Below are 17,475 nucleotides of genomic sequence, written 5' to 3' on the forward strand. Positions count from 1 at the left end.
GTCAGGTCAGCCTCGCCCAGAAGCTCCTCTCTCGCTAAACAGGGCCCTATGAAATCTTACGTCAAGTTAACGACATCGATTACGATATCGCGACGTCACAGTTTCATCCATCCTCAAGTCCGCCACCTGTTGGCATTGTGCACGTCTCGCGGCTAAAGCCACACTTCGCTCGCACTTTATCACCTACCCTGCGCCGAGACGGCGCTTCAGCACCCGGGGGTCGTGTTGCGAAAGGATGACAGAAGAGAGAAAAGAAGAAGATGCCAAGACACTGGCTGTTGCGTGTTCTTGCAGTCAGCCATCTTGACCACATTGACTTTGCTTGTATATACTGTAAATATATTCAGTCTATACTCCCAGCATTCCCGTAAGGGTACATTACAGTACGAATGCTGTATTACTAGTCTAGTAATGCATCTGCCACTACATCTTGAACTAATGTTTCACTTTAGGTTCAAGGTGGCGATGCGATATGATGTTTTGCTCCTTTAATCACCTGCAAAATCTCTCACGACAGCATTGCAGATGTAGTGGCTATAGCCTGATTGCATATTTGCATTTGTTAAAGAAAAAAATGTGAATGATATGAACAAGTAGATCAAGGGAAGCAACCAAATATTTCAACTAAGTGGCATAACAAAGAAAGGAGAGTCAGTTTATGTAATGATATATGCATGCAAACTTGCAGCTGACCACCTGTCTTCGAAATCCAGATTTTGAGCACGTGTCAACTTTCGCTTGCCTTTCTTGCTTTCACTTCTGCTTTTTCAGCATCGACTTCAGGGCATGCTGGTGGCATTTGCTTTCGCATGTTTTTGTGCTTATTTCTTAGGCACATATACCATGAGAGCTGGAATGAAATGAAAGCAATTCATTTTACATACCTAAACAACAATTCAATGACTTCCAGTTTTCATGTTGTGAAAGCAACTGCGAACACAGTACACAGTTAAGCATGGAGTTGCTCTAACCCTAGCTTGCTTTTTGCACTGTTTCCTTTAGGTTCCAAGACGTACCAACGGGGCTATGTTAGCACAACTTTAACGCAAGAAAATGGCTACAGGTACAAAAATATATTGTTACGCCCACAAAAGGTGTTTACTTTGAAGCCGGGTAGAGTTAGATGCGATGGCCTTGATCGGCTGAGCGCCTGTCGAGATTCAGCTAGCCAGCCACCCGTCGTCTTCTTCGTTCACCATTCTTCGGTGCCTCCGCATACTGTTTGTTGAGGCGTGAACCCACTATGCACGTAAGAGCGTCACATTTCGCTCCGCGCTGATGAAGCCCGCCGGGCAAGTCAAACAGGCTGTCGAGAAATAAAGGGCTTTAAACGGGCGACATGCGAAAGTTCTGTCTTTGCTGAGCGTCGGGCATTTGATGTGAAACGTGCCATGCGGTAGGTTAATTCGCTTATACGCTCAGTAATAACATATGGTCCAACATAGTAGGCCAGCAGTTTTTCACATAATCCACGTTTCCTGGTTGGTTTCCAGAGCAACACTAAATCAACAGGGTCATATATCACGTGTCGGCGTCGGCTGTCACAGCGTGCCTTCGAGCGGTCTTGTGAAACAAGAGTTCGGAAAGAAGCAAGTCGTCGGGATTCTTCAGCAAGACAGACTGTCTCTGATATACAAAGATTATCGTGGCTGGAAAACGGGAAGATAGTGTCTAGTGTATAAAGAGGTGGACGAGCGTAAAGAATAAAGAAGGGACTGCAGCCCGTAACTTCGTGCTTTCAGGCGTTAAATGCGTACGCAATGAAAAGTAGCACGCTGTCCCAGTTCTTAGGATCTGACGCGACATACATGGACAGCATGTTAGTAAGAAATCTGTTCGTGCGTTCCGTAAGGTCATTAGCTTGTGGATGATACGGGGTTGAATGTCGAAACCTTGAATGACACAGACGAAGCATGTCTTCGACCACGTCTGCAGTGAACTGCCGACCACGACCGCTGATGATGACTCTGGGAGGCCCACGTCGGAGAATGACAAAGCGCAGCAGAAAAATACTCACTTCGGTTGCAGTAGCCGATTTTATTGCAGCTGTCTCACAGTAGCGTGCCAAGTGATCGGCACACACGATAATCCAGCGATTCCCATCGGATGAACGCGGGAAACGACCGAGGAGGTCGATGCCAACTTGCTCAAAGAGAGTGCTGTGGGGTGGCACTGGATGGAGTTGATCAGGAGGAGCACTCGTCGGGCGCTTGTAACGTTGACACTCGCTGCAGCTGGACACATACTGGACGGTCGTCTGGCGCATTTTAGGCTAGTAGAACCTTTCTTGAAGGCGGTAGAGCGTTACCGCAGATACCAAATGACCAGATGTTGGATCAACATGCATAGCGCGCAAGACGGAGACACGGCGACTCTCCGGGACCACCAGAAGATATCGTGGGCCTGTGGCAGAATAATTCTTTTAGTAAAGAACCTCATCACGAACGCAGAAACGAGAGGATAGGGTTGATTGCCTTGCAGTAATGAGCAGCGGTTCTAATGTTCTGTCTTTTTGTTGCTCGACCTTGAAGGTATCTATATCAGGAAATCCCGGCTCCAGTGATGCGATATAGTGGTCGAAGTTGTCTGCGTCGCAGTGCGTCGTTGGAAGTGGCATGCGCGAGAGGCCGCTTTTATAAGAAACGATAAAGATATATACCTGTAGACGAAGTGTCGAACGCGCAACCCGGCCCGGCAGATCACGGACATTAACCACCCTGCAGAGAGAATGATGGTCTGTCACCGCAGTGAAGGGGCGCCCGTACAGGTACGACTGGAAGCGCTGTACTGCGAAAATCACTGCAAGACATTCTTGCTCTGTAACGGTGTAGTTACGCTAGGACTTACTTAAAGAGCGACTCGCATATGCGACGGCGTGTTCTTTGGTGTCGACGCGTTGAATAAGGACAGCGCCGATGCCAATACCGCTAGCGTCCATATGAATTTCTGGGGGAGCCGCATCGTCGGAGTGTCGGAGAATGAGATGGGACGTCAGACGAGACTTCAGCTCACGAAAACTAGCTTCACATTCAGGAGTCCATTCAAAGGGAACGCCCTTCTGGAGGAGGCATGTCAGCGGATACGCGATGTTGGCAAATGCACGAATAAACCGGCGGAAGTACGCTAGGAAACGGCGTAGCTCTTTTACATAGCGAGGTTGCTTGAAGGCTTCCACCGTAGCAGTCTTCGCTGGATATGGTTGTATGCCGTCCTTATCCGCTAGGTGTCCCAGAACGAGTGTTTGGCGCTCTCGAAAATGACACTTCTTCAAGTTAAGCACCAAACCAGCTATGACGAAATAGTCTAGCACAAGATCGAGACGTGCGTTGAGCTCACTGAAGTGCACCCGAAAATCACTACATCGTCTAGATAGCACATGCATACTTCCCACTTCAAACCACGCAGGATGTTGTCCATAAAGCACTCGAAAGTTGCAGGTGCATTACAGGGCCCGAACGGCATCACATTAAGTTCAAAAATTCCATCTGGTGTTACAAATGCTGTTTTCTCCTTGTCGGCCTTGTGCATAGGAATCTGCCAGTACCCCGAACTCAAGTCAACAGACGCAAAGTAAGACGGTGATGAGAGGCTGTCAATAGCGTCATCAATACGCGGAAGAGCATATACGTCCTTTTTAGTGATGGTGTTCAGGCGGCGGTAGTCAACACAAAATCGCCACGTGCCATCTTTCTTTCTAACCAGAATCACTGGCGCTGCCCACGGACTACAGGATTCTTGGATTACATTCTTATTTAGCATTTCGTGGACTTGGTCAGTAACCACCTTGCGTTCCGATGGTGAGACTCTGTACGGTTTCTGTCGCAACGGTTGGGCAGATCCCGTATCTATGCGATGGTGCATACGGGAAGGAGGAAACAATGGTGGCCCCTCTTGCTGGAAAAAGTGAAACAGTCGGGCATGTTTTCCCAGAATATTCGCCACTTCGTGACGCTGCTTAGTGCTGAGTGACTTGTTTACCATAGTCAGAAATGAGCAGTGCGCCGCAGGGTAGGCATTCACGAAATGGCACTCATCCGCAGGATCAAGGGCCTCTGTAAGAATGGCGAGCGATAGCACTTGATCTTCATGGTAGGCGGCAAATTTCATACCGATTGGTAGTATTGCCGGTTCACTCGAACAGTTTACGGCCCATAAGTTAGTGCGTCCCTGAACAACATACACCGTGCAATATGGTATCAATACATTCATCTTGATGCAACTCAGATGAACGGACTCCACGGCAGCGTCAAACGTTCCGTCGGTGGTAGGGAAACAAGCAACTGAAACACACGTTGCGGATAACGGAGGCACAACTGTATCCCGGGATGCACAAAGCACACTTTCACGATAAGGTGGGCCTTCCATAAACGCAGCGAAGAGCTGGTACCTACACTGATTTCACCCGTTTTTCAGTCGACAGTGGCACCACACGGTTTCAAAAAATCAAGGCCCTGGATTTTGTCCTGCGTAGATTTAGGTAGAAGAGCGAACTCCGCGTTAAATATTTGACCACCCAAGGTAACGTCTACGTTGCACACGCCCACATGATACAACTCCCCACTCACTCTGCGAAACGTATCGGCACGGTCCCCGCGAAACATCACTTTTCGTCCTAGGAGGTTTTTGAACGCAAGACTCATCACTGAAACGGTTGTTCCCGTGTCCACTAAGGCCACGGATGAAACCCCGTCAATTAATACAGACACCTTACTCTAAACATACAAATAGTTGGAGGTATCTCTGTCGACATCGAAGATTGTCCAGCGACCTCACCTCCAACGGCCGCCCTGGCTAGTTTTCCGGAGGTGGCGACGGGTAGCGACGCAGCGGAGAGCGCAATAGGTTTGCGAGAAGGAGCGCGTGGTGGTGTCAAGCTGCGTTCAGATGCTGGAGAACGGTTCCGCAGCGGCTCCGGGTGCTGGTGAGGCAAGCTTCCTAAATATGTGTTCGAAGGCGAATATGTTTCGCCCAGAGCAGCGCGTTACAGCCAACTTCAATCGGTCGAACCTCCGTGGTTGGCGGCGATTTCAGTACTTGGCAATGTGACCCAAGTCGCCACAGCGATAACACAGGTAAACGACGATCGATGAACTGCCCTTCGAAGCACTCAGCCGTGCGGGTCGTGTAGCAGAGCGAAGCGGCTGAGTCTGCTGCACAGAAGGAACGGTCGGTCTGAGTGCAAACTTGCTGGAGCGAGGGTGTTCTGCAAGTCGGTGTTCGGGCATAAATTTTACCTCACGTGGCCATGGACCTCCTCTGTGGTTGACGTCTGTGACACATACCGCCGGTTGCCAGGAAGCGTAGGGTGCGTCAGGCGCCATGTGTTGCGGGTAATAAGCATCAGGTCGTCGTATGACGTCGCGCGCAAGTTCCTGGTGCCGCAGCAGTTCTTCACGCATGATCTGCCGTATGGTAGACGAAAGATCGGCAGACGGGCTCTCATCGACGCTAGCAACGGTTGTCACATTCGCCGGGCGTCCAAATTTTGGCACAATGCAACGTGTTTTTAACATCTCAAACATACGGCAATGACGCACGACATCTGAGACGGAATCAACGTGTTCCAGGCTTATAAGGAAATTGTGGACATCTTCTGCAATTCCTTTGAGGAGTTGTCCAAACGCGGTCTTCCTTAGACATCTGCGAATTTACGATTTTGCATAGCTTGAGGATTTCCTCTATGTATATAGTGCATGTTTCTCCAGGAGTTTGAGCTCTTTGAGCTAGTGTTCCCTCGGCGCATTTCTGTTTGCCGTAGGAGTCGCCAAAACACTTCTTAATTTCCTCATCGAAGCGCTCCCACGTTGTTAGGCAGTCTTCGTAGTTTTCATACCACATCAGCGCTGTCTCACTCAGAAAGAGTACGACATATTCAAGCTGAGTGACAGAATTCGAACGGTTGCAGCGGCTCACCCTTGCGTAGTGCGTCAGTTACCCGTCAACGTCTTCGCTGACTGTTCCCGCGAACGAGCGTGGTTCGATGTAGTGCTGCAAAGGTTCAACTGGCGCTGACCTTTGAGCAGGTGAAACTAGAGCTGGCATTTGTCCACCTCCGTCCTGAGCCATAGGGAAGGTCGTTGGCAAGAGACCGGCAAGACGACGGCTCCGGCGAAGTTCTAGTTGTTGCGACTCCGTGGTGCTTTGTGTCGTACCCCGGCACCTCCACCACTCTGTTACGCCCACAATATGCCTTTGCATTGAAGCCGGTTATAGTTAAATGCGATGGCCTTGATTAGCTGAGCGGCTGGCGAGATTTAGCTAGCCAGCCACCCGTCGTCGTCTTCGTTCACCATTCTTCGGTGCCCCCGCAGCAGTGTCTCAAGCCGGCTCGAGACACTGCTGGTCCGTTGGCTGCATCGCTCCTCGGAGATCCCGTCTAAAGGTCGGTTCCATTGCTCCTTATTGCAATCTTATTTTTCAGAATCTCCTTAAAGGCATCGTGCCTTCTCTAGACGCCACAGCTGGGCAAAAGAGGCCTTTAATTTGTTTTTCTGGCCCTTCGTAGCGGCTGGCGGTTCGGGTCATTCGGCCAATGGCTCATACCCACTAGCGGGGTATGGCTGACACGAAGGTGCCCGGCGCGGTATTACCTGCTAGTAACAGCGCAAAATGTAGACAAGGGACGAGACAAGAAGACACCACAGCGCTTGTGGTGTCTTCTTGTCTCGTCCCTTGTCTACATTTTGCGCTGTTACTAGCAGGATGGAAAACCAACAAGCCCAAGCTGCTATTCTAGCGGTATTACCGCCCGGAAATCGCGATGACACATCGTCCACAGGCGACTCGATGCGGTCGGATGTTTTTGTATTTGACGCGGATGGAGATCGCTTAATCGCAGATCTCCATATCGGTTCGCAGGAGGCTGCGGCTCCTGCGGCAGTGGGGCGCGAGCCAACAGCTGGCTCTGGCGGGTTACAGGGCGCGGCGGCGCCTAGTTCGGAGCGCGGCTTGGTCGATGCCGCGCTCACTGCTGCCTACCACCGGGCGGTGGGATTTCAACAGGAAATCAAAGAGGTCCTGTTTGAGACTAATTGTAAGGTGACCAACTGCCACAGGTCGCACATCCTGGGCCTGCTGCGGCAGTTGATGCAAGAATGTGCCAATATGCGAGCAGTGGTGGCGCGGCAGTGCGGCCGCGCTGACGAGCTCAGCGACCAGCTGGACCGGATGCGTAGTGCCGGCCCGGTGATGCGCCCGGAGGCCGCCTCCCTGGTGATGCGGGGGCTGACTTATGCGGCGGTTCCCCGGACCGGTGCGCTGACTAGTGCTCTGGCGACCGGTGCAGGCGCGTCAGGCCATGTTCGTGTGGGGCCGGCGTCTGCCCCGGCGATCATATCTCAGATGGTTCCATCGCAAGTTCCAGCAACCAAACGTGAGCATGCTCACATCATGTTTTTAACACCGCTGGTGTCGTCTCCCACTGCTGCGCATAACGTATTCCGTGTACTTAAAAGCAACATTGACCCTGTCCAGGCGAACCTAACTGATTGACGCTCCGCAGAACACCTCACGGATTCACGTTATTGTCAGACGACCTTGCTACCATGCAGCGTCTACAACAGGCTATAGAGAATAACACCATAACCAAAATGGCTATGTCTGTTCGCCTGATTAATCGACGCAAGCCACAAGTAAAACTTACAGGGGTCGACTCCGACGTCCCAGCAAACGCGCTTATTGACCAAATCAACCTGCGCAACACAGACCTTAACCGTGACCCATCGTCATGTGAGGTGCGGGTCTCGTTCCGTGAGCGTTCGGAGAATTTCTCCCACGTAATCGCGGTAGATCCACCGGCGTTTCGGACGCTAATGAGCCGCGGACGTGTCGCTGTAGGATGGACTTCTGCAAGCGTGGTGGAAGACCTTCACGTGCCTATGTGCACCTTTTGTTCCACCTACGGTGCCACCCGGCGCTCATGTCCCGTCCAATTGCAGCCTGAGCGCGCGGTATGCACGCGATGCGCGGGGCCGCACCTCGGCGAGCGGTGCACCGTTCGCTTGGGGGATGCGGCCGTCTGCTGCAGCGAGTGTAAGCGCGCGGGACGACCGAGCGCTCACCCTGCGGGCTCCCAGGCCTGCCCCATTCTACAGGGCAGGATAGCCCGCTTGCGGGCCCGCACCGACTATGGATAATCGAGCTTTCTCCATCTCTGCGTCCCAGTTCGGCGGTCCCCTGTCGCTCGCGGTCGCCGATGGCGCTTGGAGCTGCGCGCCTTGTTGGAGGGTGCGGCCTTCGGCGTGGCGAGCTGGCGGGAGATCGCCGTGCGTCTTTCGACTGCCTTGCTTGCTTCTTTCTATGCTTCTCCATCTCCTTGATCACATTTTCTTTCTTTGGAGCCTCTTTATATTTTACTTTTTCCTGTTCACCGTGTCTGCGATCGTGCGGCTGCTCGCGGGGGTCGGGGAGGTCCTGCGGTACGTTCGGCGTCAGTCGCTGTGCGGTGACATTGGGCCACCGTGTCCTGGCGTCATCGGCGTGAGCTGGCTTTTGGTTGCGCGTACGATATGTGGACAGGGCATACCATGTCGCAGACCTTGAACACGTCTGGCTGGCCTGTGCCTGTTGCTCCGCCACTCCTGTATTTGACGTGGCTGATCTACATCCGTTAAAATTTATTCAGGCTAACCTTGCCAGCAGCCGCGACGCCACAAAGTTTTAATTCACCGCATGCTCGAGCAGGACATACCGTTTCCTATGATATCTGTTGTGGTCGTACCGTTGGCACGAGTTGTTGGGAACTCGGCGCTGACGCCCGTTGTTGCACCTGGGTCGCAAGCCCCAAGGGTAGCGTTGGCCTGGCGGCCTGGGGTACAACTGGAAGCATCCGAAGGTCCTGGCAAAGCATGAGTCGACTGGTAACAACAAAACAACTTGTTTATTTTAACATCGCAAAGAGTTGGCGGTCAAGTTGACCGAAGTAGAGAGACGGGAGTGCACTTTACTCAACAGAAGAAATCGGAGCCCTCTTTTGGCGTCCGGGGGCAGCTGCTTTTATACTCTCGCAGTTGAGGGCAAGAAGGAACCCCTCTGTAGACGAGCACGTGACTGTACAATGGGATAAGGTGACGCATACTGTCGTGTTGCCGCCCGTCGGACACAATGGGGAGGAGAAGGTGGCTCACACTGTGTGTCGCCGCCGGTCGGGCACAATGGGGAGGAGAAGGTGACTCCTACTGTCGTGTCGCCGCCGGTCGGGCACAATGGGGAGGAGAAGGTGGCTCACACTGTCGTGTCGCCGCCGGTCGGGCACAATATTCACATACACTCACACACGCACATGAAGACACGTGGCATCGGAACATGCCTGGACGCGCTTGGCGGGGAGGCGTAGCGGCGACGCCGAACGGGCCAAAATGTCTGCCGCTTTGTTGCAGTCGTGCCGGCTAAACCGCGCGTCGTAGGCGAAACGTAACAGACCGCCCCGCCGGGGGAAGGAGATCGCGATGGACAGGGGACTGCATCCGCTGTCCGGAGGGATGTCGCTCGATGATGCTCATAACCGAAGTCGGGCGTCCCTCGACGTTTCTTGAGCGCAGCGCACAGAGAAGGCCTCGTTCTCTCGTTCAGGTTCGCACAGGACACTGCAAAGTGACTTCGGGAGAGTTCACATTTTTGTTCTCGTTCCCGGCAAGCGTTAGAACTACGCTGAAACTCAACCGCTCAGTCAGCAAGCACGGCACAACCCTCACTAAGCCCTGCCAGGCTCTTTCCCCTTCTATACCACTGCCTAGTTCCTTACAGTAGTCTAGCAGCACTTAGAACGCGTCCACAAATTGAAAAATTGCACTAGAAAGCATGTCATCACTTTGAAACACTAAACAAAAGCAATATGTTAAAAATCCTGCCTCAGGAAGAAAAACATCAGTAACAAACAATTTTGAGGCTGATTCCTACGTTAGGGGCTTCGACTTAAGCCATCGGCGTTACCGTTGAGACTCCCCTTTTTGTAACGCACGTGAAAGGAATATCGTTGCAAAGCGAGGCTCCAGCGCAGGAGGCGGCCATTTTTGGGAGAGATGGTCTGCAGCCATTGGAGAGGGCAGTGATCCGTCTCAATGATAAACCTCGAGCCGGCTAGATAGCATGACAATTTCTGAACGGCCCACACGAGACACGCACACTCTTTCTCGGAGGCGCTATACGCCTGCTCACGACGGGTCAGCTTACGACTAGCATACAGGACGGGGTGTTCTACTTCTCCATTTTCCCGTTGGCACAGTACAACGCCCATGCCTCGCTCACTAGCATCGCACTGAACAACGAACCCTTTTGTATAGTCTGACGATCGTAGCACAGGCTGGCTTGTTAGGGCACTCTTTAGGGCGCTAAAAGCTCTTTCCTTTGTCTCGTCCCAGACGACTGTTTGAGGCTCTGTTTTTCTTAGAGCATCCGTCAGGGGAGCCGCGATATCAGAGTACCTGGGGATGTACCTCTGATAGTAGCCGGCGACACCTAAGAACGACCGAATATCGGTCTTCGTGCGCGGTTGCGGGAAGTCTCGCACAGCGGCCACCTTTATTTCAGAGGGGCGGCGACGACCCTGACCAATCACGTGACCGAGGTAGACAACCTCGGCCTGTGCTAACTGGCACTTAGGAGCCTTTACTGTCAAGCCCGCTTCGCGCAGGCGGGTTAGCACTGCCCGCAAGTGTGCCATATGCTCAGACCAGGATGCGGAGAATATCGCTACGTCGTCTAGATACCGTAAAGCGAATTCTTGCTGTCCCCGCAACACTTTATCCATGAGGCTTGAAAAACAGTATGGCGCGTTCTTCAAACCAAAACTCAACACTTTAGGACGGAATGTTCCCATTGGTGAAATGAACGCCGCATACCTACTAGCCTCTTCTGTAAGTGGAACCTGCCAATAACCCCTGACAAGATCTAGGGTGGAAATAAACTGAGCGCTACTAACTTTCTCAAGGCGCTCCTCGATGTTAGGGATCGGATAAATTTGATCCTTAGTGATGGAATTAAGCCTGCGGTAGTCGACGCAAGGACGAGGTTCCTTGCCCGGTACCTCAACTAAAATCAAAGGGGAGGTATAATCACTCTCACCTGCCTCAATAACACCGAGCTGTAGCATTTTCTTTACCTCAGCCTCCATAATATCGTTCTGGCGGGGTGACACCCGATACGCCTTGGATCGTACTGGCTCTGGGGAGGTAAGTTCCATATCCTGAGTAAGTACAGAAGTCCTACCAGGCCTCTCAGAGAACAGACCTTGAAACTCTTGTAAGAGCTGGTGTAGTTCGGTTTTCTGCTCACGCGACAGCGATGCTCCACTGTTTAAGTCACTAATGACTTGACCGGTGTCTTCCCTGTTCGTCACTGAGCCTAGTCCCGGAAGCTCGACCGGAAGCTCTTCAGGAACGTTTACCATCATGCACACCACTGCTTCCCTTTGTCTATAAGGTTTGAGGAGATTACAGTGGTAAACTTGCTGTGCTTTCCGCTTTCCTGGCAGACTTACCGCGTAGTTAACGTCCGACAGTTTCTGAACAATTCGTGCTGGGCCCTCCCACTGCCCGTCTAGTTTGTTGTTTAGCGATGTGCGCAATATCATGACCTCATCGCCCACCTCAAAACGACGGGCCCTGGCTGTCCGATCATAATAAACCTTGGCCCTCTGCTGGGCCTTTGCCATTGCTTCACCTGACAACTCCTGTGCCCTTCTTAAGCGTTCGAGGAGCTTAAGCACGTACTCCACCAAGACTGGGTCGTCGCCCCTGCCTTCCCACGATTCTCGAAGCATGCGAAGCGGAGACCGAAGCGAGCGACCGTACACCAGCTCAGCTGGCGAAAACCCCGTAGCTGCATGCGGCGCGGTCCTTAATGCAAACATCACCCCAGGCAGACACAGCTCCCAGTCAGTTCGATGTTCAAAACACAATGCTCTCAACACGCGCTTCATGACGGAGTGGAGCTTCTCAACGGAATTCGACTGTGGGTGGTACACTGAGCTGTGTAACAGCTTTACCCCACACCTTTCGAGAAAAGTTGTCGTCAAAGCGCTAGTAAACACTGTGCCCTGATCTGATTGGATTTCCGCAGGAAAACCAACTCGCGCAAATATGGACAGTAGTGCATTGACTATCTCAACTGAGCTGAGTTCTTTAAGCGGCACTGCTTCAGGGAAATTTGTCGCTGGGCAGATCACAGTCAAAATGTGTCTGTACCCTGTGGCTGTTACCGGCAGAGGTCCCACTGTATCAATAACGAGCCGTCTAAAAGGCTCCGTAATGATAGGTACCAATCTCAACGGCGCCCTCGATTTGTCCCCTGGTTTGCCCACCCGCTGACAGGTGTCACATGTCCTCACGAAATGGTCTGCGTCCCGAAAACACCCTGGCCAATAGTACTCTTGCAAGAGACGGTCCTTAGTTTTCTTAACTCCTAGGTGTCCGGACCACGAACCTCCGTGCGACAAGCGCAACAGATCCTGACGATAGCATTGAGGCACGATCAGCTGATCGAACTCCACTCCTCTGCGGTCTAGATACTTCCGGTACAGGACTCCACCTCTTTCCACAAAACGCGCATTTTTCCTGGCGATACCTTCCTTGACATTGCAGCGTATGTTTTCTAGGCTACCATCCTTCTTTTGCTCGGCTATCAAAGCCGACCGGCTGACTTTTAGCAACCTATCAAGTCCGTCTGACGTAGGCGCGATGAGCAAATCTGCAGATAGCTTTTCTAACTTTCCCGCATCGGGATTTTCCTCTCCGGTATCTGGTGCCTTTAACGTTACAGACTCAAGTTTATTCAGTTCGGGCGTGCTCTGAATATCGGCTTGCTGCGCCTCTGACCCTTTCTCATTGTTTGATAACGTCGGCCCCGCAACTACCGCCTTTGCAGCGAGCTCCCGAACCTTCGATCTGGTTAAGGCCTGAACGCTAGCCTCCCCAAACAAAAGCCCCTTCTCGCGCAGGAGGTGATCGGACCTGTTTGAAAATAGGTACGGGTACTGGGGGGGCAGCATAGATGACACTGCGGCCTCCGTCTCAAGCGCTCCGAAAGGTCCTTCGATAAGCACTTTTGCTACCGGCAGACACACGCTATGAGCTTCCACGGCTTGCTTGATCCATGAGCACTCGCCCGTGAACATATGGGGTTCTACGTAAGACGGGTGAACTACATCCATTGTAGCTTCGGAATCGCGAAGCACTCGGCACTCTTTCCCGTTCACGAGGAGGTCTCGCATGTAAGGCTCGAGAAGCTTCATGTTCTCGTCAGTGCTGCATATTGACAAAAACACAACTTTTGGTTTTGTTTCCGGACACTGCGCCGAAAAGTGACCCGGCTTCTGGCACGTATAACAAACGCGCGCTTGCCTCATCTCGAACCGCTTTCTGCGTTCGGCTTCGGCTGCCGCCGTCTCCTTAGGCTCGGTCGCACTGCTTTCACTCGCATCCGCACTACGTGTGTTCTCCTTTGCTCTCATGGGTGTGAACTTCGGCCTCTCAAACTTCGAGCCAAATTCACCCTTTTGACCGTCCTTAGCTCCGCGAGCCCGACGCGTCACAAACTCCTCGGCTAGCTCAGCGGCTTTAGCCACCGTACAAACGTCTGGCCTATCCAAGACCCAGTACCGCACGTTCTCCGGTAACCGACTATAAAACTGTTCTAGCCCGAAACACTGCAGAACTTTCTCGTGGTCACCAAACGCTTTCTCTTCTTTGAGCCACTCCTGCATGTTTGACATAAGCCTGTACGCAAACTCTGTGTATGACTCACTTCTGCCTTTCTCATTTTCCCGAAACTTCCGACGGAACGCCTCCGCTGACAGCCTGTACTTTTTTAGCAGACTCGATTTCACTTTGTCGAAATCCTCTGCCTCCTCTCTATCCAAGCGAGCGACTACGTCGGCCGCCTCGCCGGGTAACAAAGTGAGCAAGCGCTGTGGCCACGTTTCCCGAGAGAACCCCTGCTTCTCGCACGTTCGCTCAAAGTTAACCAGGAACAAACCAATGTCCTCTCCAAGCTTAAACGGCCGCATCAGGTCAGTCATTTTGAACAATACGCGTTCTCCTGCACCGTGTGCCTGACTTCCATTACGAGCGCGTTCCATCTCTATCTCGAGACGCTTCATTTCCAAAGCGTGTTGACGGTCACGCTCTTCTTTTTTCTCTTGTTGCTCTCGCTCTTTCTGTTCTTTACGTTCACGCTCTTCTTTTTCTTTCTGTTCTTTAATTTTGCGCTCCTGTCTTTTTGCCGTCTCCCTTTCCTCAATGGTCTCAAGGCATTCCGACAGCTCGTCATCCTCAGCTTCTAACTCAAGAATAGCCTTTAGCAGTTCTGGTTTTCTGAGTTTGTCCGAGACATCCAGACCCAACTCTCTTGCAAGCTCCAGCAATTTCGGTTTGCGCAACGACTTCAAATCCATGGCTGCTCTGAATGCTGCTTTCTCTACTGCCTAATATTGTCTTGCCGCAAACTAACCCGGCAGCAACGACAACCACAATTACCAGCTCCGTTTCTGACTCTAACAAAAGCCTGGCAAAGCTCAGAAGAAGAAAGTCCCGCACTCACCAAACCTCGCAGCCAAGAGTTCAGCGCAGTCGTTCCGCTGCAGGCAACCAGTCATCACACAGGGCTCGTTGCACTGCTCCCGGATCGTCGTTGAGCTGCTCAGCATACAGTCAACTGCATCTCTTCGCTGCTGGCCTCCGTTGTCGCGATCTCACCGCTGGAAGACAGTTGTTGTGGTCGTACCGTTGGCACGAGTTGTTGGGAACTCGGCGCTGACGCCCGTTGTTGCACCTGGGTCGCAAGCCCCAAGGGTAGCGTTGGCCTGGCGGCCTGGGGTACAACTGGAAGCATCCGAAGGTCCCGGCAAAGCATGAGTCGACTGGTAACAACAAAACAACTTGTTTATTTTAACATCGCAAAGAGTTGGCGGTCAGGTTGACCGAAGTAGAGAGACGGGAGTGCACTTTACTCAACAGAAGAAATCGGAGCCCTCTTTTGGCGTCCGGGGGCAGCTGCTTTTATACTCTCGCAGTTGAGGGCAAGAAGGAACCCCTCTGTAGACGAGCACGTGACTGTACAATGGGATAAGGTGACGCATACTGTCGTGTCGCCGCCGGTCGGGCACAATGGGGAGGAGAAGGTGGCTCACACTGTCGTGTCGCCGCCGGTCGGGCACAATGGGGAGGAGAAGGTGACTCCTAATGTCGTGTCGCCGCCGGTCGGGCACAATGGGGAGGAGAAGGTGGCTCACACTGTCGTGTCGCCGCCGGTCGGGCACAATGGGGAGGAGAAGGTGACTCCTACTGTCGTGTCGCCGCCGGTCGGGCACAATGGGGAGGAGAAGGTGGCTCACACTGTCGTGTCGCCGCCGGTCGGGCACAATATGCACATACACTCACACACGCACATGAAGACACGTGGCATCGGAACATGCCTGGACGCGCTTGGCGGGGAGGCGTAGCGGCGACACCGAACGGGCCAAAATGTCTGCCGCTTTGTTGCAGTCGTGCCGGCTAAACCGCGCGTCGTAGGCGAAACGTAACATATCCGACCCGCACACGCGCGACCACAGAGTGACCAATGTGCCCCACGCACTCCACACTTTCCATGCCAACGAACATCGACGTGTGGTTCTGCTGGCACGTGCTCGGTGCCTACAGTATTTCCCCATTTACGTATCGCAATTGGTTGTGGCGGTACATTGCGAGGGTGCCGGCGTTTCTCTTGTGGCCGTTGCTGTGTATGCACCGCCCCATCGTCCCCTTGGGCCCATACTAGACGAACTCAACCAAGTATTCACGCGATATCCATCCTCCAGTTTTGTCTTAAGCACGCGTTATGGAGACCCGTCTCAGGGGATGAGCGCGGCGCGCAGCTTGTTCAATTTGCGTGCGGAAACCACCTGCATATTGTGAAGGATACGAAACGCGCGGACAAGAAGAGAGAAGAAAACACGAATAAAATGAGTTTGAGAGGCCGGGCTGCGCTACGACCATGCTACGATCATTATCCATCGCCTGTAAATAAAACCATTTCTTCGCAACTCTTCGTAACCGTTGTGGTGGAAGGTGCGGGGTAATCGACACCCGAAGACGGAGGCTGAAGCAGAAGTTCTTCGACGGAGCCGTCGCCTTGCTGGACTCCCACCGAAGCTACCAGAGTCGAATATGTCCCACAACGCAGACGAACAACGGCCCATTCTAACAGCTGCGCCGACAAGTTCCGTTCTACAACTGAGAGATGCGCGTCCCTTCGCCGGAAGATCGGACGAAGATGTCGAGGAATGGCTCATCCATTATCACCGGGCGAGTGCCGCCAACAAGTGGAAAAGAGCTTCTCACCTTTCGAACGTCGTGTTCTTTCTAACGGAAACGGCGTTGTTGTGGTTCGACAACCACGAGGAAACGTTCACAACATGGGGAAGATTTGTTTCAGAAATCAAACAGCGATTCGGCGACTCCGCGACGAAATAGAAAAGCGCAGAACAGACGCTACTGCAACGTGCGCAAGTGCCAGGCGAAACCTGCACGACCTACATTGAGGCGGTAATAAAACTGTGTAGGATGGTAGACTCTGGAATGTCTGAGGAAGACAAAGTCGAGCACATCCTGAAAGGAATTGCCGAAGACGCTTATAATTTCTTCATCGCAAAGGGCAATCTGGCTTCCTTCGCTGACATCATTCGGCACTGTCGTACTTTCGAGCAACTGAAGACGAGGCGCATCACGCCGAAGTTTGGCAGGCTAGCCAATGTGACCACAGTTGCAAGCGTGGACTGCAACCAGCCCCTCGATCTGGCATCAACGATACGACAAATAGTTCGGGAAGAGCTCAGCCTGCACACGCAAGTGACACATCCAGGCACTCATAGCTTCCGCCTACCAGCAGATTTCGAGCCAAACGTGGCATCCTTCTCCCCATATCCTGCGGCGAGGGGCACTGAGGATTATGAACTCGTGCCCCGACAGCAGGCACGTCTCTACGACAGAGGCCCTACTTACGACGCTCGGCCACAACGAGAGCAGCCGCGTTCTTACCCCCGAGGCCCTGTGACCTCTGTCAGGCCGCGACAAGAACAGCACCGACCCTACTACCACGACGCGACTTATGAACGATATAACGGATTTCAGCGAGCAGCAGAGACACGTTATCCACATGACAACGAACTTTCTCGCTGCCGGCAGTAGCCTAGCATTCGTTTCGAGGAAGATGCTGTGAACCGCGACCCTCCCGTGTGCTACAATTGCGGTTCCACAGGCCATATAGCTCGGTATTGTCGCCACGGCCGTCAGTCACGAAGGACACCACCGATGTTCTCGCCACCCAGAACCCGTACTTCATATGACTTGCGGACGACCGATTCCCTTCCAATGGACCACTTCCCACACGCGACCAGACGCAGCGATTCGCCAGCTTCTGAGCGGAGTTTGACGCCACCAAGTAACCGTCCCCATCGCTCTCCGTCCCCTCGGCGCCGTTCTTCGTCACCGCCGCCGGGAA

Source organism: Dermacentor variabilis, chromosome 8 (assembly GCF_050947875.1).
Source record: "Dermacentor variabilis isolate Ectoservices chromosome 8, ASM5094787v1, whole genome shotgun sequence".
NCBI lineage: Eukaryota > Metazoa > Arthropoda > Arachnida > Ixodida > Ixodidae > Dermacentor > Dermacentor variabilis.